Source organism: Panulirus ornatus, chromosome 1 (genome assembly GCF_036320965.1).
Source record: "Panulirus ornatus isolate Po-2019 chromosome 1, ASM3632096v1, whole genome shotgun sequence".
NCBI classification, from domain to species: domain Eukaryota; kingdom Metazoa; phylum Arthropoda; class Malacostraca; order Decapoda; family Palinuridae; genus Panulirus; species Panulirus ornatus.
Window position 1 is genome coordinate 74,382,906 of NC_092224.1, and position 25,298 is coordinate 74,408,203.

Here is a 25,298-nt window from a genome sequence, read left to right on the forward strand (position 1 = left end):
ACAACCCACACACACCCAGGGACCTTCCCGCCTCAGCTGGTACCGTATGCACCATGAAAAACCTTCTTACCTAGTTCTTTGAAGTTTACGTACCACTTACCTAAGTGTTCTACCCCATGAATTTTGTCCCGAGATAACAAATCTTTAAAAGCATGATATTCTTTATACTACAGTATATATATATATATATATATATATATATATATATATATATATATATATATATATATATATGTTCGTGTAAGCAGGTGAAACATTTTCTTTAATAAGCTGTTTTTCGGAGAGCATCGCAATGGGTAACATCAGTTCCCCTTCTGTTGTTGTTTCAATTTTTCCCACCACACGCTCTGCTTCCTCAAGCTACGGTGAGAATCATATGTCGTATATTGATTCTCACTTTCTCGTGAGATACACTAGGCGTTTTGGGCTCACAGACACTTGCCCGCCTTTACTCAAATTACCTACGTATGGTACACATCATACGTAGAGATCACATACAGAAAAGCTTCTCGTCTTCAAATGTTATAGATAAGACTGATAACATTGGTCATGTCTTGATCTTGGGGGGACAGCGTTCCCTTGGAAGTGCGTGCGTGATAGTGTGGGGTCGGTCGGTCGGGGGGTGTTCATACCTGGGGGAGTGAGGGGTTGGATGATGTGTGTGTGTGTGAGGGGGGGTGTGTGGAGTCACATTGAGGTAGAAAATGGGGTCACCTGAGGTGTTGCTGAGAATTATGACATGGCCTGAGTTTATCCTTGGTTCTGATGGTTTATGAAAGGATCATATCCTCCTCAGTTTAAGACAGACATGTTATGGCACGAGATAACGAGAAAACGCTGCTCTCGCTTATTAACGTTCATGAAAAGAAACTGTTGTGATGTTCCATTTGATGTACGTTTTTATCATCTTGATCCCTCATGTGCTCCGGCTGGGGAGCGGGGCTACGCGTACTACAGATTGTTCCATTCAAAAATGCAAGAAAATCGGAGCATTTTTATTCTTTCAGTCTTGATAGGTGAGTTGGCGAAGCGCCCTTCCAAACTCGTTACCCGGATTCGAATTCCATTCACGATGCTTTTCGACAGAGAATGAAATATGAGGATGTCCGAGTGTTGTAACGGATTTTTATTCGTTTTTTTTTCTCTTTTTTGGAGCAGGCAGGTGTCGAGTGGCCAGGCTCTGAATACGTGATCCAGAAACTATAGACAACCCGGGCACAGAACGTGTGTATAAAGGCCGTCTCCCCTGGTACAACCACTGGGCATTGTTACCACTGGTGACTGCTGTCCATCATAGATTAAGCAGCTCCTTCCGTCAGACATGCGACGAGACGTTGGCATGAGACAAGACTAGAGCGTATTGCTCGAGGGAGGGAGAGAGAGAGAGAGAGAGAGAGAGAGAGAGAGAGAGAGAGAGAGAGAGAGAGAGAGAGAGATACAACCGTGGGTGGCGGGAGTGGCTGACATAGCGACAGCGAGTGACACATTTTCGGTTAGTTACCAGTCAAGACTGTACTGGTTATGAGGCTACTATATACTATATAGAAGATATAGGGGCCTCCCGTACCGTCTCTCTCTCTCTCTCTCTCTCTCTCTCTCTCTCTCTCTCTCTCTCTCTCTCTCTCTCTCTCTCTCTCTCTCTCTCTCTCCTGGATGACGGAAACAAAGAACTAATTCGCCTTTAGAAAAAATATAAGAGGAAATCTTAATGGAACACAACGATAATCCATACCTTGTGAGAATACAGGTGGAAAGTAGAAAGTCCACAAGATTAAGTGGACGCAAACTTTTAAGAAGAATTAAGATAAATGTCGAAAATAACGCTACGGAATTCTTCAAATGTGTAAGATAAAGAAAGATGGTAAAAGATACTGGAGGACGAATGATAAGAAAATCGCCATCTCACTAAATAAGTCCTTTATATCTGTGTATTTAAGTTGAAAAGAATCATTCATACGAGGCCTGAGCATACAGGAGGGTTTGTTTGTTTGTTTTCCTGGCGCTACCTCGCTGAAGCGGGGAGTGGTGATGCTGTTTCCTTTGGGGCAGGGTAGCGCCAGGAAAAGATGTAGGCAAGCAAGTATGAATATGTATATGTGTATATATGTATATATCTGTGTATGTTTATGTATATATATGTTGACATGTATATGTATGTATATGTACGTGTATGTGCGTTTATATATATATATATATATATATATATATATATATATATATATATATATATATATATATATTTAGACACCCCATTATTACATGACAGCCAGAGACTGAGTGCGAACGAATGGGGCCTTTGTTGTCTTTTCCTAGCGCTACCTCGCACACATGAGGGGGAAGGGGTTGTTATTCCATGCGTGGCGGGGTGGCGATGGGAATAAATAAAGGTAGACAGTATGAATTACGTAAATGTGTATATATGTATATGTCTGTGTGTGTATATATATGTATACATTGAGATGTATAAGTATGTATATTTGCGTGTGTGGACGTGTATGTATATACATGTGAATGTGGGTGGGTTGGGCCATTCTTTCGTCTGTTTCCTTGCGCTGCCTCGCTAACGCGGGAGACAGCGACAAAGAAAAATAAAAAATGAATAAATATGAAATATGTGTGTGTGTGTGTGTGTGTGTGTATGAATGGATGGGTCGTTCTTTGTCCGTTTCCTGGCACTACCTCGCTAACGCGGGAAACGGCGATCAGACACAATAATTAGATGAATACACACACACACACACACACACACACACACACACACACACACATGAATGATAACAGTGGGGAAGACCTCGTCAGTACACACCATTCATAACAACACAGGAAATTTTAAAAGGAAAAAACATCTTTTAATTATTTCTATAGGAAATTATTTAAGATTTCGGAGCAGTTTTTGAAGTACATCGTAAGGTATTTTCTACATTAAATCCTGTGGAAAATCCCTAGATTTCTGAGGAAGAAAGTTGATATAGAAATATCCAAGGAGAAAGTTCAAAAAAAAAATAATCCAAGATTAAATCCCATTAGAAGATTTTCTACAAAATCCGACGCAAGTATTATCGAGGAATCCGGATCAAATCCCGAAGGTAATCCCGTCTAATCCTGTAGGAAATCTCGGGGAAGGTGGTGTAATCTCCTGGCTAGACGGGATTATCGGCTCACAAGGGCCTTTAGCCATAGCGTGGTGGTGGCCAACTGTTCACTTTTATCATTCTCACCTCTCTCTCTCTCTCTCTCTCTCTCTCTCTCTCTCTCTCTCTCTCTCTCTCTCTCTCTCTCTCTCTCTCTATCTCTCTCTCTCTGCTTTACGAGTGGTGAACTTCCACAAATCTCGAATATTTTTGTGACTGCTGCTGAAAAAGCACATCATAGAAACCTGATAACGTAGCTCTCTGCTGATGATAGTGTGTGTGTCTGTGTGTGTGTCATGGAAGTTGTCGTTGCAGAGGAGAGGAATATACACCGGACGCGAGAGCGATGTGGTGTTTCAAGTTCTTATTTTGTTTAGTGCTGCGCCTCTCGATTTCATTGGTCATATTCTAGAGTTCTCCAGGCTGGTCTGTGCGGGTAGGGCATGATCTTTGGGTGCAGACATGCGAGTCATGTGTGTCAGGATAATTCAAGTGTAAACTGTAATGTATGTATGTCGTCTGTGGTCTGAGGAGTGAAGCCTCTTTGTTCTTGGTCATGTTCTGTCGTTTAGATTCTCAAAAGTATCAATGTGGACTGAGAAAAATCTTTGCTCGTTTACAAATTGTCATTTGGCTCAGCTTGAAAAGTGATGTTCGCACATAACAGTATCCTAGTAGGGAGAGCATGTGTACCTTGGAGAAACTTCATGAATGATTTTACTTCTCTTGTTTTGAAGGGTCGTAGAATCCAGCCTGTCATCATATTTCAAGAGGCAGCGGCTGGTATGTTATGCTCGCTGGCGGTACGATGAAACGACATCATTTTCCGTGACATCATTGCTCCGTTATCGTTTATATTCTTCTTAACCAGATATGATGATGAAGCTCGTCATTCTTCGATATTTTGTCCTGATTTTTAGTGCTTCACTTCCTCATAACGGAATAATTGAAACTTGTTTCCATTAAAGGGTATGTGATTATTATTTATCATTAGTGATATTATTTATCAATAGTGATAATCTGATGTTGACATATACCCGTATATTAAAGATTTTAGATTATTTCCAGTTCACTGATGGCTGATTATTTTAGATTCATCTCCAGTTCACTGATGGCTGATTATTTTACCTGGGGGTTTCGTATGATGTCTTGGGTTTTCGTCAGTGTCTTTTAAGTTTTTTGACAAGAAAAGAAAGGAAGTAGTTTTATGATATAAGAGCGAGAATGGAATAAAATGACCGACAAGATTATGAATGTGAGGACAGCAATGCAACATTGTGCGTCTTACAAGAGCCTTTTGAAATGTACAGTAACTAGAAGGGAGGTTAGGGGGACACTTGCGTCGTCTGCAGCACAACATAGTGGGAGTGCAACCAGGAGAGCCACACTATAAGTAACGAGATACGAAACTAAAATTCATGTATCAGCTGGAAACTGAACCGACGTACTGAAGATACAGTTGTTCATCCACCTCCTCCGGCTCGGGTCACGCATGACCCCAGGATGACTGGAGTCGTTCCCCCACTGGATCACGGTATTAAGGCGCTGGAACACAAACACGGAGACGCTGGAACAGATAGCTTACCACTGGATCACAACCCTAAGCCGCTGGAACAGGTATCTGGCCGCTGGATCAAAACATTAAGGTGCTGGAACAGAGAGCTGGCCGCTAGAGTGTCCTTGAATGCGTCCTTGGGCTTGTTGTCTGGCTCGGGAAGGGATCTCAAGGCGTCTGTATCTCAAGGACCAAGAGCCTCTGACCCTCTCTGTCTCTCTCCAGGACTCGGTGAACTCCCAGGAAAGGCAGGTCAACAGTGAGGGTGGCGACGTGTGTTCACTCCCCACATCAGCTGCCATTCTTCCACGGCTGAATGGCGACGCCGTCAGGGAGCGGAGAAGATCCCTCCAGTCTGAGGAAATTAGCTCCTCCTCCTCCTCCTCCTCCTGCTGCTGGGCATCATCCTGCTGTGGCGAGGCTTCCCTGATTATGTCTTTGATTTCACTGTGTCTGGAGCTACCTTGGCTCCGGGCCGTACGTCCGTGTTGATCAACCATCTCGTCAACTGTGTCGACGAGGGGTGACGAGGTGAAGAGCTTGACAGAGGGGCAGGTGAAACCAGCTGCTGAGGAGAGAGAGAGTCTGGAACTACTAATTGGAAGTGGCTGGCTTTGGTGGGCGCCAATTGCTGGGTAATGGGTTTTCGGTGTCGAGGATAAGGCTCGTTGGAGCATAACAGCTGAGGACTCTAACACGGACCTGTTCTGGGGGATGTGGACGAAGGTACACGACCCTCCGAGGTGGTAAGACAAGATGAGGGCAGGATCCTGCCTGGCCATACAATATAACGATGACGATATGGAAGAATTTGGGTCATCAGCTCCTTGGAAATAGCAGAGGGAGGCAAGAATGCATCTGGCGATGTGGAAAGTCGTGGAGATAGAATGGTGTCATTCGCCTACACACACACACACACACACACACACACACACACACACACACACACACACACACACACACACACACACACACTCTCTCTCTCTCTCTCTCTCTCGCGCGCGCGTATGGGAGGCTGATTATGAAGCTGGATCACAAGGTAGGAACAACGGGGAAACTCCTTCGATGTTTAGAAGGTTATTTCAGTGGAAGGGAACAAAGGACGCATGTCAGGGGAACTTTCTCCACATGTGTGGAGGGCGTGAATGATACAGAGGTCATAAGGGCCGTGAAAGAGAGGAGGCTACATCAACAGACAGGCCGACGTAAACAGCCTTCCGAGTTGGTCTGGTCCATTGTGGATGAAACTGTGTCCGAGCAAATGTGAGTGAGGGTGGGAGAAAGTGACATGTCTCAATATGACCATCATATCTAGCTGGAAATAAGCTTCGGGGTCTGTATGTAAGGAGGACTTGTGAGTCTGTATCCTCCCTAATCTGTCTCCAGAGGTCCAAGTTTGGAGAATAGTTAAGGAGGCAAACAATCAGCTGGTAAATGTAATAATAGGTTTCAAGTATATGGATCAGGAAATTTTTAGCAAGCTGTTCATGTCGTACATAATAAGGTCAAAACTAGAATTTGGTTACCGTACCTGAAGAAGCACAAAGAGCGAAGAGAGAAGGTCCAGAGGAAGGCAACAAGGATGGTACTAGAATGATGAGAGATGAGTCACAGGGAAAGGTTCAAGACCTTAGATTTGTCTGCGTTGGAAGAAAGAGGAGTTAGGGGTGACATGATCAGACCCTTTAAGTTTATAAAACAGATCAATGACGCAGACAGTGAGTGATCAACCCATCGAGAGAGATAAGATTGAGCAATGTGAGGACATGACACGAAATCAGGGCAAGAAACTTGTTGCCAAAGTTGTGAGGAAGTACTCGTCTATTACGAGAGTGGTGGTTGATTGGAGTTCAGGAACTAGAGACATGATTAATGTACACACCATACGTGAATTTAAGTTGTATTATAGTGGAGAGTGTACGACAGACGGGGCCCCACAAGGTAAGACGCCCTCCCCATACAGTACAAATAGATCATTACACTCTGATAGATCATTACACTCTGATAGATCATTACACTCTGATAGATCATTACACTCTGATAGATCATTACACTCTGATAGATTACGTTTATGTGTTTATCTGTCCTGCAGGTTTCTTGTGACCTTTGCATGAGTATTTATCATTTTTGGGGGGGTCGAGATATTTACTTTTTTATGTATCGTTGTGAGAGATGACCTAACTTCACGAGGGCAAATATAACTACAGGAGTATAACTCCCAGTCACTTAACTGGACGGTTTGTCCACTGGCGCCTCGAAAGCACACAAGTCAGGGTTGTCAACCTGATGGGAAATATACAGTGTTGCAAATTAAGCGCAGAATCTTCTCTGACATAAAATATATTTCTGACTCACAGTGTTTGTGTTGTGATACAGTGAGGCACAGTGTCTGTGTGTCGTGATACAGTGAGTCACAGTGTCTGTGTGTCGTGATACAGTGAGGCACAGTGTCTGTGTGTTGTGATACAGTGAGGCACAGTGTCTGTGTGTCGTGATACAGTGTGTCACAGTGTCTGTGTCGTGATACAGTGAGTCACAGTGTCTGTGTGTCGTGATGCAGTGAGTCACAGTGTCTGTATGTCGTGATATAATGAGTCACAGTGTCTGTGTGTCGTGATACAGTGAGTCATAGTGTCTGTGTGTCGTGATACATTGAGTCACAGTGTCTGTGTGTCGTGATGCAGTGAGTCACAGTGTCTGTGTGTCGTGATATAGTGAGGCACAGTGTTTGTGTCGTGATACAGTGAGTCACAGTGTCTGTGTGTCGTGATACAGTGAGTCACAGTGTCTGTGTGTCGTGATACAGTGAGTCACAGTGTCTGTGTCGTGATACAGTGAGTCACAGTGTTTGTGTCGTGATACAGTGAGTCACAGTGTCTATGTGTCGTGATACAGTGAGTCACAGTGTCTGTATGTCGTGATACAGTGAGTCACAGTGTCTGTGTCGTGATACAGTGAGTCACAGTGTCTGTGTGTCGTGATACAGTGAGTCACAGTGTCTGTATGTCGTGATACAGTGAGTCATAGTGTCTGTGTGTCGTGATACAGTGAGTCAGATGGTCTGTGTCGTGATACAGTGAGTCAGAGTGTCTGTGTAGTGACACAGCGAGGGTCGGGTTCATCACTGGTCGCTGTCATGTGCTGCAAACTAATTTCTTGGTTTACTCCTGTAATTTTTTTTCCCTCGGTATTTTCTGCTGTGCTGTCCCTTGTGTGGTTATCTTGTTGTGGATCTTACCTGTCTCTTTTTGTTCGTGTTTACTCTCTCTCTCTCTCTCTCTCTCTCTCTCTCTCTCTCTCTCTCTCTCTCTCTCTCTCTCTCTCTCTCTCTCTCTCTCTCACGAAAGAGAATGCACGAAAGTGGAAGACAGGGCATGGAAAGACAGGATAAATGATAACAGTAAGGCCATGGGATAAGAGAAGTGACTGGAATGATAAATCAAACGTACCAGCCTTTAACACAGGGGAGAGGAAAAGAAGTTCGATGAAATGTACTCATAAAAAACTTAATAGATATCAAAAATATGAAAACCGGTGCCGATGATGATATGGTCAAATGACTTATAACTTTGTGTATTGGGAAAAGAATGGAACATATTACTGATGTTGTTCATGCAGACACAAAGCTGAGGATAACGCATTAAAGACATGAATGAGAACGAATCAACAAACTGATACTCATGATTATATGAGACTTGTGATCTCTCACTGGCCATACGTAACCCTGGTGGAAGGATCATCACTGACTGCATGTTTACCGATGACATAGCAGTCATCACTGACCTACAAACAAGTTGTTACAACGAGCATACTGTATCACAACACAGACGTGTCGACTAACTTTGAGGCAACGAACAGATGATTCGAAACGTACGGAAGCGAGAGAGAGAGAGAGAGAGAGAGAGAGAGAGAGAGAGAGAGAGAGAGAGAGAGAGAGAGAGAGGATTCAAGCGTCTTGTGGAACGTAAATTACTTTTACGACTAACGGGAGACGGGATAAAGCCAGGACCGAGTGAGCCAATGGAATTTGGAGTGAAATTCTCATAAGCTGTGATGCGAAAACCAATGCAACGTTTATCTTGTTAGATATCATAATGTTGTAAACTTAGTCCGGCTTAAAAGGAAGTTTGATTACATCAAGAGGAAGATGGCGAGAGAGACAGAGAGCAATGGAAGAACAGGAATGGAAGAACAAGGTAATATGTGATGATGTCAGTAGACGAAAAGCAGACGAAGGGTCGTTCACAGGGAAGAAGTGGAACTGGAGTTGATAATGATGATGATGAACATGACCCTGAATTTATATTTGTGAAATGCTAATCAGCCATTATAGATCAGTAATTAGTATACTGAAGAGAAGTTGCGTTGATGACCAAGCATTGAATGACAATGGTAAACAGACCCTCACAAAGGTAATATGTTGTAACGGGACATAATTAAAAGAGCCTGACCAGCCTTGAGAGTACTCAGTGCTGAAGGACTCAGTGCTGAAGGCTGATGGAATTCCAGCCTTATTTTCAGAGAAGCAAAACTGCGACTCGTGTAACTTGTCATAATACAACAGGAGCAGAGGATACACCATCTAGTGTATGTATACCACATGACTTGAAACTGCTTCGAAAGTCAAGTAGACCCATCACCTTACCATCACCTCACAGTCACCTCAACATCACCTCACCTCACCGTCACCTGACCGTCACCATCACGTCACAGTCACCTCACCATCACCTCACCATCACCTCACCATCATATATGAGTAAGATATATGAGGGAGATATATGAGGGAGAAATGCATTATGATGCAGCTTTTTGGGAAAGATTTCTTAAGTGAAGGACAGCATAGATCTACACAAGGTAAAAGTACACACAATCACAGTAACAAATTCCCTTTAATGACATTCATGAAAATCTCATCCAAGGGAAAAATGGACTCATTTTCTCTGGATTTTGCAAAAGCATTTGACAAAGTAAGCTATGGAGCGATGTTAGAAAAAGTGGCGAGATAAAACATCAAAGGATAACTAGGTTTGAGAATTCTGACCAACCAAATATTGAGGCTTGAGGTCAATTTACCAACTTAACAAAGCTGTTCCTTCATGTGTACTGCAAGGAAGAGAGTTCACTACCAAAGTCTTTGTAATCATGTCAGACAGAGACAAGGATGTGAGGAGGGTGTAATCAGGTGTTCAGTAGATGACACAAGGGCAAGTAAAAAAAAAAAACTGTAAATATTAAGACCACCAAGAAATATGACAAGAGGCCTGGGTATTGTATGCAAATAAGCAGGGGCAAGTTTAATGGAGTTTAATGGAGAAAACTGAACTAATACTTCATGGAACCATTCATTAAGGGTGTATCAGCGCCATCCCAAGAAGACCCAGGAGGGAAAGAAATTGAAAGCGGGGAGAAAAAATGTTGAAGATTTAGTTAATCTTGATGAAAACTTGAATTCTGGGAATTTATCGCTAATGAGCGAGCGGTGTGGTGATAATGAGAATTCTCACACCAGAAGAGGGAAAGCTGATGATGAAATGATTTGATATATACAGAAATAAGACAACATATTGTGTTGTGTGGCCACGAGTTGAAAAGAGACGCGAATACACAAATTAGACAGAATAGACAACCACTGCACAAGCCATAGTGATGGCCTGAAGCACATGACGTATCAGGAGGCAGCAAGAACACAGAAGACAGTGAGTGATGTGTGATGATGTATGCCAGGCAGCTGATAGAAGGCACACACATAGTGTCTTGAACCTGACCACCTCTCTACAGGGAAGATACAGAACTACCAAATGCGTCAGTTGCTACTGGAATATACGAAGATATCGGACGATGATATTCCAATGTCCAGTAAAGAGATTTGAAATATTATTCAATACAGTCAGTACCAGGAGAATTGAGGAACATGCATGGAGTGACTGTAGCGTGGAGTAACAGCCGAAGAAAAACATTGTTTCTGAACAAGCAAGACGTAGGGTGAGCACACACACACACACACACACACACACACACACACACAAGCGATCCATTAACACGCTCTCTCCGTCTCATACGTATCCCTTGGCGACATGTTACACATACTACTCCTTAACGTTGCATTTAGATTTCCCCGTCTGAGGGTAAAATCTCCTTTTAGGTGTTTGCTGGTGGTGGCTTCTTACCCGGGTGCTTCATCCCCCCACACTGATCCCTCACTCTCCATCATCCTGCCTGCTCCTTCCCCGTCCCTCCATCACCTTCTCAGCTCAGGCCTCGATGGTGTCGTCAGGCCACCATGATGCGTCCCTCGGGGACCCTAAATTACTGGAGGAAATGGAGTTTTCTTTAGGGACTCAAGGCGAGGGAAGTGGGCACACCTGGTTGTTGTCAGGATGGTCAAGTGGTCCTCACACCTGGTTGTTGTCAGGTGGTCCTCCCACCTGGTTGTTGTCAGGAAGGCCAGGTGGTCCTCACACCTGGGTTGTGTGAGAGTAAGATGAGTGAAGACGCAAGAGAGGAGGAGGAGCAGGGGTGGGAGATGATGGGCTGATGAGGGGATGTGTCATTACAGTGTGCAGGAGAGCCGGTACACACCCAAGAATGGGTTGTGAAGGTACATTTCTCTAGTTATGTCTACACACACACACACACACACACACACACACACACACACACACACACACACACACATGAAGAGTGCAGTTCCTCCTGTATTTTTCTCTTTCATGTTCTGTATCGTACTTTTCTTGCGAGATGAGAACGACTGGTGCATGCCAGTCACTCCATGTTCGTTATTAGAGAGAGAGAGAGAGAGAGAGAGAGAGAGTACAAGACTCGTGGTCAGCAGTATAGATTATTCCTCCCTCGCGGGCCCTGACGTCCTAAATAACGTAAACAATAAGCTCATAGAAACCCAGGACACGAGGGCAGGTGGCGGGCGACCGACCGACCTGTTGCAGCGGCTCAGCGCCGTGATCCAGCGTTGCTACGTCACGTGCAGCAGAGGCTCACCGCTGCACACGTCATATGTATCTTGCCCCATCTCGTCTACATACTGGAGACATGGTATGATAACTCGGAGAAAGTAATATGATAAGTCAAACAAAATTGCTTAATGGTGTTTTCCTTTTTCTAAGACTTGATTTTATTCGGTGAACAAAAGCAACACAGACACGCACACCCTCCCAAGTAATGATCTGTCTTTCCCCAACATTCTTCCATGCTCGCAGGACCATATCCATCCATCCACTAACTCACTAACGCTCCCATGGTTCCATCCGCTGCCATGTCCACTCCCAGGTACCTAGAACACTTCACTTCCTTCAGATTTCTCCATTTAGACTAGCACCTCAAACAACCTGTTCGCCAATATATACCTAATAACCTTATTTATATTCACATTTACTCTTGGTTTCCTCCTCTCACACACACTTCCACACTCAGTCACCAACTTTTGCAGTTGCTCTCTCGAACCTGCCACCAGTGCTGTGTCATCAGCAAACAACGAATGACTCACTTTCTAGCCCCCCCTTCTCCCTCTCTCTTCATCCCCCTGCAGACTGCATACTCGCTCCTCTCTCCAAGACCCTTACATTCACGTCCGTCACCACCACATCCATAAACAAATTAAACAGCCGTGGTGACATCACACAACACTGCTGTAAACCAACCTTCGCCTGGCACCACTCACTGTCCTCTTTTCCTTCTCACTTATATTTTGTTCGAGGAATACTGATGGATGATTTGAATGCAAGATTTGGTGAAATGACTGTCAAGGGTATATCTAGAGTCGTGGGGGTAATCACTGTACACGAAAATGGTAAACAGCTTGAGAGATGTGTGGTGGAGAAGGACTGGTGATTGGGAATACTCGGTTTAAAAAGAGGGTTGTAAGTGAGCGGTGTTAATGGTGAGTGGGCGTTATTGGCTTATGTACTGATTGACAGGCGAGTGAAAGAGAGAATTTCTGATGCAAGTGAGTTGAAGGGGCAGCTTGTGGGATGTCTGATCTTTTATTCTGGAGGGCGAGATCGAGTGTTTGTAAAGGGTTTAGGAAAGGAAATGATATGGGCGGGAAGAGGGTGGTAAAGTGTGTAAGCTTTGAAAAAAAAAAAAAGAGAAAAGGATCGTTTGAAGAGATCCCAGGAGAGATTGGATGAAGAATGGCATAAGATGGTCGTAGATCAAACAAGGGAATGAATGAGGAATCAGAAGAAGCAGTGTTTACATGTGCAAGAGAGGTGTGTGTGTCACATGAAAAGTGGGAAGTGGACGTGTAACGAAGGGTACTGAGTGGTAGGATGAGGAATTGGGTATGTTAGTGTATGAGAAAGGAGAGGTGTATGTGTATTACGTGCAGGGAAGGACTGGGAATGATTAGGAGGAAAATGAGAGGAAGTAGCAGGAGGTAAAGAGGAAGGTATAGGTGCTGAGAAAAAAAAAAACGGCTTTTATCCTTGGGTGGAAAGAACATCAGCAAACTTTAGGGAGGATGAGATCGCGTTTTCACGTTTTAGAAGGAGGTGAACAATGTTAGCGGAACAAATGGAAACATCATTGAAGGAAACAAATTAGGAATGGGTAACAGGCAAAACAGAGGTGAAAAGATGGAGTGGGTATTCTGAAGGATTACTGAATGTGTTAGATGACAGGATGGAAGATGTGAAGTGTTTGGAATGTGGAGGTATGTCTGGCGAAAAAAGTCATTGCAAGTGGTTTTATGAAAAGAAAAGAGGTGATAAGAGTGCTCTGTAGTATGGAATGTAGCAAAGGCGCTTGAGTAGATGAGATTTCAGTAAGTATCGCAGGAAATGGGGTGACAGTGTTGTTGATTGGTTACGTATGATTTTCAGTGTAAGTGTGTCTCTAGGTGAGGTGCCTGAGGACTTGTCATTGTACAGGGGAACCAAAGGTGAATGTTTGAACTACAGAGGTCAGACTGGGAAGGGACTGGGTGGTATCAGGAGTGGTAGAGTATGTGCGGATCAGGTGTTTGCTTTGAAGAATGTAGGTGAAAAGTTCTTAGAGAAACAGGATATGTATGTGGCATTTATGGATCTTGAGAAACTATATGATATGGTTGATAGAGATGCTTTGTGGAAGGTGTTACGAGCATATGGTGCGGCAGGAAAACTACTAGAATCAGTAAGGAGTTTCCATCAAGAAGAGGGTAAGGTGTGTGTGTGCAAGTAGGAAGGAAGGAGGGTTAGTGGTACCAGGTGAAGATGGGTCTCCGGGAAGGACGTATGATGTCTCCATGACTGTTGAATCTGTTCGTAGATGAGGGGGTGAGGGAGATAAATGCGAGGGGTCTTAAAGAGAGGGGCGAGTAGGAAGTTGGTTGGGACAGGATGTACCTGGGAGGTGAGTCGTCTGCTGTTTGACGACACGGTTCTGATGGCGGACCCGAGTGAGGAACTGCATAAGTTGGTGTTTGAGTTTGGGGGAGTGTATGAGCAGAGAAAGTCAATGAAATTAAGGCTAGTAAATTTAGGGACGGAAAGAGACGGATTGGTTAGTGTATGAGCTTAAATGGCGTGAACGTGGAGGAGTTAAAGTATTTTGGATTCCTGAATGTGGACATGGCAAGCCATAGGGTGGATGAGGGGGCTAAGGCTCTGGGTGCACTGAGATATATTTGGATGAGAGGTCACTGTCTACAGAGGAAAAGATGGGTATGTTTATTGATATTGTATTTCCCACGGTTTCGTATGTATTCGAGATGTGGGCCGAAGATGCAAAAGTACGGAAGAGGATGAATGTGTTGGAATTCTAATGTTTAGTGATTTGTTATTCTTTGTCTGTTCCTATTGCTACGTCGCTGTGCGAGAAACGAATTGGTAGAGAACATGACACGCACATCCACATATATGCACACCAATGATGCTTCTTAAATGATAATTGGTAATGACGAATTGTTTACAGTTATACTTGTTTACATGATTTTTACGTTTGAATTTAATGTTTTATTTCCATTTCAGATTGATCGTCCACAGTGGCTTCTAACCATCAAAGGTAAGTGAACAGTGCCGTGTTTGCTCGTTGGTAAGGTTTCGTGTGTCACCTGACATTGACTTGATAACTGAAGGTATATTTTATATTTTGGTTACGTTACTACCCTCTCTCTATGGGGACATACATCTGTAGTATATACGTGAAGTGTGATATCAAGAGTAGACGTGTATTTATAGCAGCGCTACATGCATATCTGGCGAAATCCTGAATTTGTTTTTCTTCATTTACGATCGAAGAGATGACTCGTGTTCCGAGTACAGTTTCATTGATAAAGAGACGAAAACTTACTGCAGCATACTGACATAAAAGTTGAAGACATGCTATCAGCAATGTATGGAATAAAAGTAAACATAACGGCAGGGCTTGATACGTTTTATGAGAGCATTAAAAGAAGCGTGAAAATGAGCTGGTTTTCAAGCCTTTGAGTGCACTTTGCGGTCAGTCAGTCCTTACGGGGAAATCTCCATAGGAATGGACATTTGCCGGAGGAACACCACAGATATTCAATAAACGATAATGAGTCACTGCCCGGAAATTATTGTTGACAACGTATAGAGGAGGAAAACTTGTGGAAACCATCACAAGGGGGAAAAAAATGGTCAACCAATTGTCGGCACAGTACTTACTTAGTGAACGAGTCTGAAGCATAGTTTTCAACCAAGTCGTTTATGTCTGACAAATCTGTTTGATTTCTTTTATGATATAATCAATATGTATAATGAAAGTAGAGCAGTTGATGTCACCTATTTAGATTTAAAAAAAAAAAAAAGACGAGAAGTGAGCATCGAAGGAAGTTGGTTGACTGGTCCTAAACAATCATTAGTGAGTGATGGTTCAGCCTCAGAATAGTGAGGAGTGTGAAGAGGTGTGCCAGAGGGATCAGTTTTGGGCCCGGGTCTCATTCTCATAGATATCCCTGACATTGATGATGGACTGCAATGTGAGATGTCGAGATTTGCAGATGAGACCCAGTTGGGAGATAAACTTCTACTAGCATTGTACATCTATTGTTTCAAACTGAGAAACTGATAGACTAGGCACACAGGTGGCAAATGGATGTTATTATCGATGGGCGCAAAACCTCAAATGCTGGTAGTAAAATGAAGAAGATAAGGTACGGTATGCACGTTGATGATATGTCAGTGAGGTACAGAACATAAATATGATAGAAGAGCTGCATGCCAGACAGGTGTACATACACAGAGAGTGTATCGTATACCACGGATCCTCGGTACCGTCCCTGGTAGAACAGTATCCGGGGATACGAACCGGGGAACCCTACACCAGTGCTCTCCTTCCTCGCAGCCTCAGGTTACCGCTTGCGTTGGCCCGTAATGAAGGTAGTTATAACGGTGGGTTCGATGATAGAGGACGTACTGCTGTGTTGCTACGATTACGGTCGATACGATGGGCAGGGTGAGCGTTTTTGAGTTAGGAGAATGGCATGTGACGGAGTTATTCTGTGTTTTATTCATTCCACATCTTGATTTGTCAGTTGTACACAGACAGAGGATGAAGTGACTGCCTGGGTGAAGGGTATATGGCTAGGGTTAAATGGAGTCGAGTACAGAGCGTACAGTGAGTACAATACACCGACGTGTGAGGGTGACAGATGGGCCCCAGTGGGCCCGGGGACCCAGAGAATCCTCGTGCCGTCAGGGAGAGAGGAGTGATATTAATGGCATATGTGTGTGATACAAAGCAGGTGGAATAATACATATAAACAGAGCAACACATTGCATTTACAGGTGTACAATGTATGGGGGGTTACTTGATGTGGTGATTATGATCCGTGTCCCAGTAACGTGTACACGTAGTATCATCATGTATTCAGAATAGAACATGACGTACATATAATGCAGTGGACAGCAGTTGTTACCATTGACAGGAAGACAGAAGGCCAGCAATACATTAAGTATGGATCATTTATTGACAGGATGTACTCGCGCCCCGCATGAATGCCCCAGATGTCTGCAGGCATAGATGTAATGGAAGATTTTGGATATAACCTCACAATGTCCTCCTCAAAGATATCATCATCAGTAAGGTAGTCATAAAATTCTCGAGACTGTGGACTGTGGGCAGTCGTGAGTGTAGTGCCTTCGATTGTGGTCATCGGACGTGGGAGTGAGAGGCAGAGACGCCCTCACACTCAACCATAAGACCACCATCGTACGGTATACAGGCCACACTCCCATATATATCCATAGAATAACAATAGTACACAAGATCACGAACTCTTCACATACCCAGTCACTAAGATTACAGTCCAGAAAGACTACCAGCCCCTAGGTTGCCCACCTAGCAAGATCGACCACCCATCAGATCACAAGTAAACAAGATTATCCTCCAATCAAGTAAACAAGATCACCCTCCAGTTAGATCATCAGCCAACAAGATCAACCACCAATCAGATCATCAGCCAACAAGATCAACCACCCATCAGATCATCAGCCGACAAGATCAACCACCCATCAGATCATCACCCGACAAGATCAACCACCCATCAGATCACAAGTAAACAAGATTATCCTCCAATCAAGTAAACAAGATCACCCACCCATCAGATCATCAGCCAACAAGATCAACCACCCATCAGATCATCAGTCAACAAGATCGACCACCCATCAGATCACAAGTAAACAAGATTATCCTCCAATCAAGTAAACAAGATCACCCACCCATCAGATCATCAGCCAACAGGATCAACCACCCATCAGATCATCAGCCAACAGGATCAACCACCCATCAGATCATCAGCCATCAGGATCAACCACCCATCAGATCATCAGTCAGCAAGATCAATCACCCATCAGATCATCAGTCAACAAGATCGACCACCCATCAGATCACAAGTAAACAAGATTATCCTCCAATCAAGTAAACAAGATCACCCTCCAGTTAGATCATCAGCCAACAAGATCAACCACCAATCAGATCATCAGCCAACAAGATCAACCACCCATCAGATCATCAGCCAACAAGATCAACCACCCATCAGATCATCAGCCAACAAGATCAACCACCCATCAGATCATCAGCCGACAAGATCAACCACCCATCAGATCATCAGCCGACAAGATCAACCACCCATCAGATTATCAGCCAACAAGATCAACCACCCATCAGATCATCAGCCAACAAGATCAACCACCCATCAGATCATCAGCCAACAAGATCAACCACCCATCAGATCATCAGCCAACAGGATCATCAACCCATCAGATGAGGACCAAGCCACAGCATGACCCTCCCCCTCACCATCATGTACGTTGAGCACATTATTAATCCACGAGGATTATTATATACTGATCCGCCCATAAGATCACCTCCTCGTGTACTAGGCAGTCGTCAGCCTCGGTATGTTGTCGTACCCGAGTGATGAACTCCCGGAAGACTGTATGGGATATAGATCACTACCTCCCACACCGCGCCCGCACCACCACCACCACCTCACCAGCAGCTGTAGTTGCTGCTCCTGCTTTGAGTCCTATGTGTAGTTCGTTATATTTTTGTCTTTAGATTCGCCATGCTTCCCGGCTACGCATATATGTATATATATATATATATATATATATATATATATATATATATATATATATATATATATATATATATATATATATATATATATATATTACCCTCTAATTAGGTTAACTGGCCACGTCCACTGGGCGAGACGACAGCTCAAAAAGCGTGGTGTATCTCTGTGTGAGGATAGTGTACTTCAAGAAGGGATGTGTTCAATCCTTCATTGTGGTAGTTGCAGCTTGAGGCATGAGGAGTGTTGTGATATGTTGAGAAGTCTTTGTAATATTCGAGAGCGGGGTCGCTGATGTGCGGAGCGTTGACGGGGAAAACTTCACTCGTGTGTGTCTAGGGAGTGTAGTCGTCTCGGATTGGGAAATCCTTCTTTTTTCCCCAAAGTTAGGGGGGAAGGAAAGCCCAAATTTTTTTAAAGTTGAAAAAAGGGCCCCCCTTTTTTTTTGTTGAAAGGGTCCCCCTTTAAATTTTTTTTGGGGTTAGGGAAAGGGGGGGTCCCCTTAACTTTTTCCCAAGTTGTGGAAAACCCCCAACTTTTCCAACCAAATAAAACCCCCAAAATTTTCCCTTAACGGTGGAAAGTCCCCAACTTTGTCCCCTTCGTTTGGGAAAAACCCAATTTGTCCCTTAAAGTTTGTGGAAAAATTTCCCGGGGTTTTTAAAGGGAAAGGAAAAATTTTTTTGTTTGGGGGTTGTGGAAAACCCCTTTCTTTGTTTAAGTTGTGGGTTTAATTTGTTTTAAGTTGAATAAAGTTTAATTTTTTAAATTAAAAAATTTTCCCCTTTCTTTTTCCCCCCCCCCCCCCCTTTAAAAAACCCCCTTCTTTTCCCTTTTAAAGGAAAAGCCCTTTTTGGGGTTAAAGGGGGGGAATGGAAATCCCCAATTGGGGGTCCCCTTAACCCAAATAAAATCCTTAATTTGCCCCCAACGTTGAGGGGATTGTCTAATTTTGGACGCCACAAATCGTCACCAAATGAGTATGTAATCGTAGCTGGGTACTGGTGCAGTTATGTTATGTGTGTGTGATGTGTGTGTGTGGTGTGTGTGGTGTGTTGTGTAGTGTAATGTTTTAAGTCTGTAAATATACGTTTAATTTAATTTACCTCCATCTCTCCTTGTCTCTCTTCCCACACTCCTCTGCTTCTTCCTTTTACAAGACCAAGCAATTTTTTTTTCAACTATATCTTCCAGAATATCGAAGATTATTTTCTTATCAGTCTTCTAACTAGTCTTTTATTTCCTCATGGGCCTTAAGACAGATGAAAGTTATTGGCTTGCGTGGAGACACCCTTAACTCTGTCCCTATACGCTAGAGTGGAGACACCCTCAACTGTCAGTTAGTGTTAGAGTCGAGAGACCCTTAACTTTGTCTCTTAACGTTAGAATGGAAAGTCCCTTAACTTTGTCTCTTAACGTCAGAGTAAAGACGACCTTAACTCCTGCCCTTAACGTCAGAGTTCGCTGACTCTGTCATCGTGAAGTATTGTCTGCACTCTCTCTCTCTCTCTCTCTCTCTCTCTCTCTCTCTCTCTCTCTCTCTCTCTCTCTCTCTCTCTCTCTCTCTCTCTCTCTCTCTCTCTCTCTCGTGGGTACCTTCTGGGATGCTCTTTACCATGCTCCCCCGGCAGTCTTCCACGGGTACTCTACGGGGGATTATGCTCAGGCAAGTCCCCCGGGTTATCCTTTTTGTGTGGGCTTCTGACGGAGAAGCCCCTGGCGGAGTCTCTTCTTGTTTGTTGAGGAGCAGCAAGGGAGTGTCTCAAGGTACGAGTTAAACGACTCCGTGGAAGGTTTTACCATTCTTCTCTCCAGTTGTTTCTTAGCCATTGCATCCTGGGGGTTTACCGTCACATCTCCAGCTTAATATCAGCTTCAAGTTTCCCTTTTCCTCATTTTCGTGCGTTATCCCTGTCTGCTACCCCATCCCCCATCCCTCCCTACACTCAAGTTGATGCGTCGTGTTTAATCCCCAGTTAATCATTAATCCCTGTTGCCTCTCCAGCGGGGAGGGAGGGAGGCACCAGCTGTTCCACCCCATCCTCCCTGCTCCTGGAAGCCCCGTCCTGGGCGTCCTGGTCTGGCTCAAGCTGTTATCTACCGTGCGATACGCCCCTGTGTGTTTGTTGTGTGAACCTCTGCCGGGTAACGCTAACTCCAACAGTTTCTTTTCCACTTCAGACTCGAGGGAAAATAATGCCCCCCCGCGCGCACCAGCCATCCCGCACAACGCCAGCGTCGTCAATATTCACTCACACAAGTGCTGCTCCCCAGCTGATCCTGGAGGAATAGAGGTCCAGGGCTTCTCCATCATCACGGACCTGACCCCACCTTGGCCGCGGCCACACCACATCCCTGGCAGCCTTGGTGCCTTCCCTCCCTTGTGTTTGCCTTGTATCTACTCGTGTGTGTGTGTGTGTGTGTGTGTGTGTGTGTGTGTGTATGTGTATGTGTGTGTGTGTGTGTGTGTGTGTGTGTGTGTGTGTGTGTATGTGTGTGTGTCTGTGTGTGTGTGTGTGTATGTGTGTGTGTCTGTGTGTGTGTGTGTGTGTGTGTGTGAGGAAATTGTGAACTGAAGAAACTGGGGACAATTACAGCATGTACAGATGTCTGGTGTGTGTTATTGACACGTGTGAGTGGGTTGGTTGGGGTAACTTTTGCCTTATCTGTTTACTTCCGAGGTGCCAGTCCCTCCTCCTGCTGCTCCTCCTCCTCCTGCTCCTCCTCCTCCTCCTCTCCACCACTCTCGCTCCATCATCCCCAGCATCCTACAGTGCTGGTGTCGTGTACCTGCAACATGTCCTTTGCCTTGTGCTATCAACACTCCAGCCAAAGACCATATGTGTGTGTGTGTGTGTGTGTGTGTGTGTGTTGCCACATTTGTACTGGTCAATACAAACTTAACGTGTTCTGATCAGCTTTCTTAAGTCTTACCAATCAAGACAGTATTTACGCTGAAGGTAGAAAATAACGAACGCTAATGCGCTCGGAAAGGAACACTTCATCCTTCTGTCTCTCAATTTTGCCACTGCTTCATTGCAATAATCAGGCTCATCTTGAGAGTAGAGTTACGAAAGGATTACAAAGCTTACAAAATCACACTTTCTCGCTAAAAACCTGTACTTCAACTTTCGTTAGTCTTTGTTCTCTACGAAAACTCTAATCAGCTACGTGAAACATATGAAATATGCATCACAACACAACAGGTAAAGTGTTCCATATATATATATATATATATATATATATATATATATATATATATATATATATATATATATATATATATGCACATACCATTCTTTCCTGCCCCTGGAGTCCTTTCTATCCCTCTGAGGTTCCTGCAGGACTCAGGACGCTGGTCACGTCCATCGGTCGGGACCACAGGTCATAAAGCATTGTGATGTTGTGTGTGGGTCTGTGTGCAGGAGGAAGTGCAGTGCTGACGAGTTCTGTTGTGCTGTTGTCCTCTGCGTTGCACCGTGGGCTCATACGAAGGGTCTTGGGATATGATGGAACGGTGTTGGTCGTGATGAGCGATGTCCAGAGCGCCGGAAGAAGAGTGCTTCTCCCGCCTGGGGAGCGTGGATCCTGGTGGTAGATGTGTGGTGGTGTGGAGCTTAAGACTGAGCTGGATGGTCGGTTGTGCAGAGCCTGTCGGGTTATTTCATTGTGTTTGTGTTTTGTCGGTGTTTGGTTTTGTTACGGGTGGGGTGGTTGGAAGGGGGGATCTGTGAGAAGAAGTTGCTAAAGTGTGACGTAGAGGGAATGTTTTTATTTCTACTTAGGGGGCTGGTAGTTGGTTATAAAGTGGTTTGGGTACGAGGGCTCTGGAGCATGTTGAGGTGGGACTGTACTGGGAGGATGTTTGTATCATTGTGAAGGTGATGAGGGTTTGTGGTTGCTAGGCAGCTGAGTGCTCTCGTTTCTGGGCTTTGCCGCTATGTTATATTTACTGTTTAGTGGAAGATTGGGCAGGTGAGACATTGTTTAGAGTGGATAGTTTTTTCTTTGTTGCTTCTGTGTTGATATGGGGAGTGAGTGTCATGTGTGTGTCGTATTTGATTCCTAGACCAGTTGGTGTTGTGCTCAGTGGGAGAGACTGTCCGCTCAAGGTAACTGGAGGGTGTGAGCAGGATTCATGTCTGTCTGGGGTTAAAAGAGTGGTAGAAGGTTCTGGGAAGCTGCATACAGGCTATTCTAAGTGTACCATTGCTCCACATACGTAAAGCAGTGCGAGATGTGTGATGTTCTTACTGTGGTGTTAAGATCTTGTGAAGCGTTAGTGAGGTCGTCTGCATATGAAAAGACCTTCACGTGTTGGTTTGCTAGAGGTATGGGAAGCATGTAGGAAGAGATTGGAGAGGGTTGGAGAAAGAAATGCTCCTTGGGGAACACCAGTGTAGAGCTTAAGTGTTTTAGAGGTGAAGCCATCGTGAATGATTCACTAATGGTGACAACTATGAAGCTGTTAACCCACTTTTTATCACAGTTGTGGAGGGTGGTGTCGAATAACTTTTGTCTGAGAATATGTCGTGGGACAGTGTTTAATACTTTGTTGATGTTTGTTGCTACTCATACTGTGCGGGATGGAGGCTGTCGTAAGTTGAAGCCATCTAGGATATGCTCTGTTTGGTCATTGTGTAATGTGGTGGCGGAGTATATCGGTCTGAAGCCATGCTGTGTGTGTGTGAGAGTGAGATGTTGTATTTTATTCTGTTATGGATCAGTTTTCCGCAGAGTTTAGATAATGAGAATTGAAATGATATAGGGTGGTAGGAGGAGGGGAATTTAGAGGCTTTCAGGATTGGTATTATGTTGGCAAGTTTCCAGATGTTAGAAGTTTTGTTGTGTAGCCAAGAGTGGTTGAAGATATCTGTAAGTAATTGGCTTGCAAGTGTTTTATGATATCCTGGTTCCGTACTTTGGCCAGCTCATAGCCTCACATTAACCAGGATCTGTATTTTGACCATCTCATAGCCTCACATTAACCAGGATCCGTATTTTGGTCTGCTCATAGCCTCACATTAACCAGGATCCGTGTTTTGGCCTGCTCATAGCCTCACATTTCCTGGACTCCACACTCTCTACTGACCACTCCATCTCACCAGTGTGTTGCACCTCTTCAGTCTTCGCACATCGCTTCTTCGGCCTTACCTCCCTGTATATGTTTTCTCCTATACATATAATGTGCAGGTTTTTGAGTAATGGCATTATATAGTGCACAGTGTCTGTGTATACCTGGTGTCGTACTTGTTAATAACAGCAGCAGCAGTAACAATAACCACAACCACAATAACCACAAATACACAATTTGTTTGTAAGGTATTTTGATATTTTCTTGTAATTTGCTCTTTCATGTGTCTCACGACCGTGTCATGGATGCTTTGCCATAGACATCCGTCTCTGAGGAATTGGGGGAGAAAAAAAAAACGAGAGGAGTAGTAAAAGGAAATGAGAGGAGGGGGAAAGGAAGGGAAGAAGAGAGGCAGAAAGTGAGGATGAACAAAAGATATGGCTGAGGTATGGGAGAGGGGGAACAGAGAGAAAGATCTGAAGAAGGATGGATGAGGGGTATTCTGTCTCACCCACCTCCCTTCCTCTCTTCCTCCCTCCATTCGACAGCCCGCGATTTATAGTTCCCAATCTTCGGGTCTTATCTCTGCTCTAAGATTTTATTCTCCCCAGTTACTTCTGGTTTTATGTCTTTTTCGTTTTCCTCGATATTGGCAAACAGTTTCATGACGCTGTCGATGGTTTCCAATTATTTGACTAAATCAGTTACCGTCACTGATTTGCTCCTGGTCTGGTGGGCTCCCATGTTTTCCTTGCTGTGTTGTTCTTCGGTTTTGTTTAGTTGTTCTATGTTTTCACAGCCTCTGATGTGCCTTTCTCTCTCTCTTTTTTTTCCATTTTTTCCTTATTTTCTGTTGGCAGTTTGTATCTGTCAAGTAATTTTTCGTTTTAGTCTTGTTTTTGTGTCTATGGTGCATCCCTTTGTGTATATACATTTTTCATTGGAAACTATTTTTCTTCATGTGGAAGCCTCAGGTGTCCAGATCTATTTCAAGTGCTTTTGTGCTTTCAGTCAAAATGTCCGGCTTGAAATTTCATATACCGCCTTCATACCTTCTGTCTAATTTGTCACTCACTGCTTCCTAATTGTTCATATTTTCATCTTTCAAAATCTACCGTGTCTGTCTGTGACGCGCACCTCCCGTCTGTGTGCCACCAGTTCTGGGTCCTGTACAGCACTTTGTGGACCTCAGTTCCACTCTTCCACTTCACGTTTCCAAAGTCAATTCAATCTGTCCAGTTTTCAATTTCATTTCATCACCCCCACCACCAGGCCTCAGTCTCCCCCACCACCAGGCCTCAGTCTCCCCCACCACCAGGCCTCAGTCTCCCCCACCACAAGGCCTCAGTCATCCCCTACCACCAGGCCTCAGTCTCCCCCACCACCAGGCCTCAGTCTCCCCCACCACCAGGCCTCAGTCTCCCCCACCACCAGGCCTCAGTCTCCCCCACCACCAGGCCTCAGTCTTCCCCACCACCAGGCCTCAGTCTCCCCCACCACCAGGCCTCAGTCTCCCCCACCACCAGGCCTCAGTCTCCCCTACCACCAGGCCTCAGTCATCCCCACCACCAGGCCTCAGTCCCCCCACCACCAGGCCTCAGTCTCCCCTACCACCAGGCCTCAGTCATCCCCACCACCAGGCCTCAGTCTCCCCCACCACCAGGCCTCAGTCTCCCCCACCACCAGGCCTCAGTCTCCCCCACCACCAGGCCTCAGTCTCCCCCACCACCAGGCCTCAGTCTCCCCTACCACCAGGCCTCAGTCATCCCCCACCAGGCCTCAGTCTCCCCCACCACCAGGCCTCAGTCATCCCCACCACCAGGCCTCAGTCTCCCCCACCACCAGGCCTCAGTCTCCCCCCACCACCAGGCCTCAGTCATCCCCTACCACCAGGCCTCAGTCTCCCCCACCACCAGGCCTCAGTCTCCCCCACCACCAGGCCTCAGTCTCCCCCACCACCAGGCCTCAGTCTCCCCCACCACCAGGCCTGAGTCATCC

At 44.8% G+C, this 25,298-nt stretch overlaps 1 long non-coding RNA gene across 1 annotated transcript in view; it reads left to right on the forward strand.

The window, feature by feature from the left end:
• Positions 1–14,685, forward strand: part of LOC139749631 (uncharacterized) — a 597,160-nt gene extending 582,475 nt beyond the window's left edge. The window contains exon 4 of the long non-coding RNA XR_011713004.1: positions 14,652–14,685. This is a non-coding gene — a long non-coding RNA (uncharacterized lncRNA). The remainder of the gene's footprint in view (positions 1–14,651) is intronic.
• Positions 14,686–25,298: the final 10,613 nt, after the last annotated feature.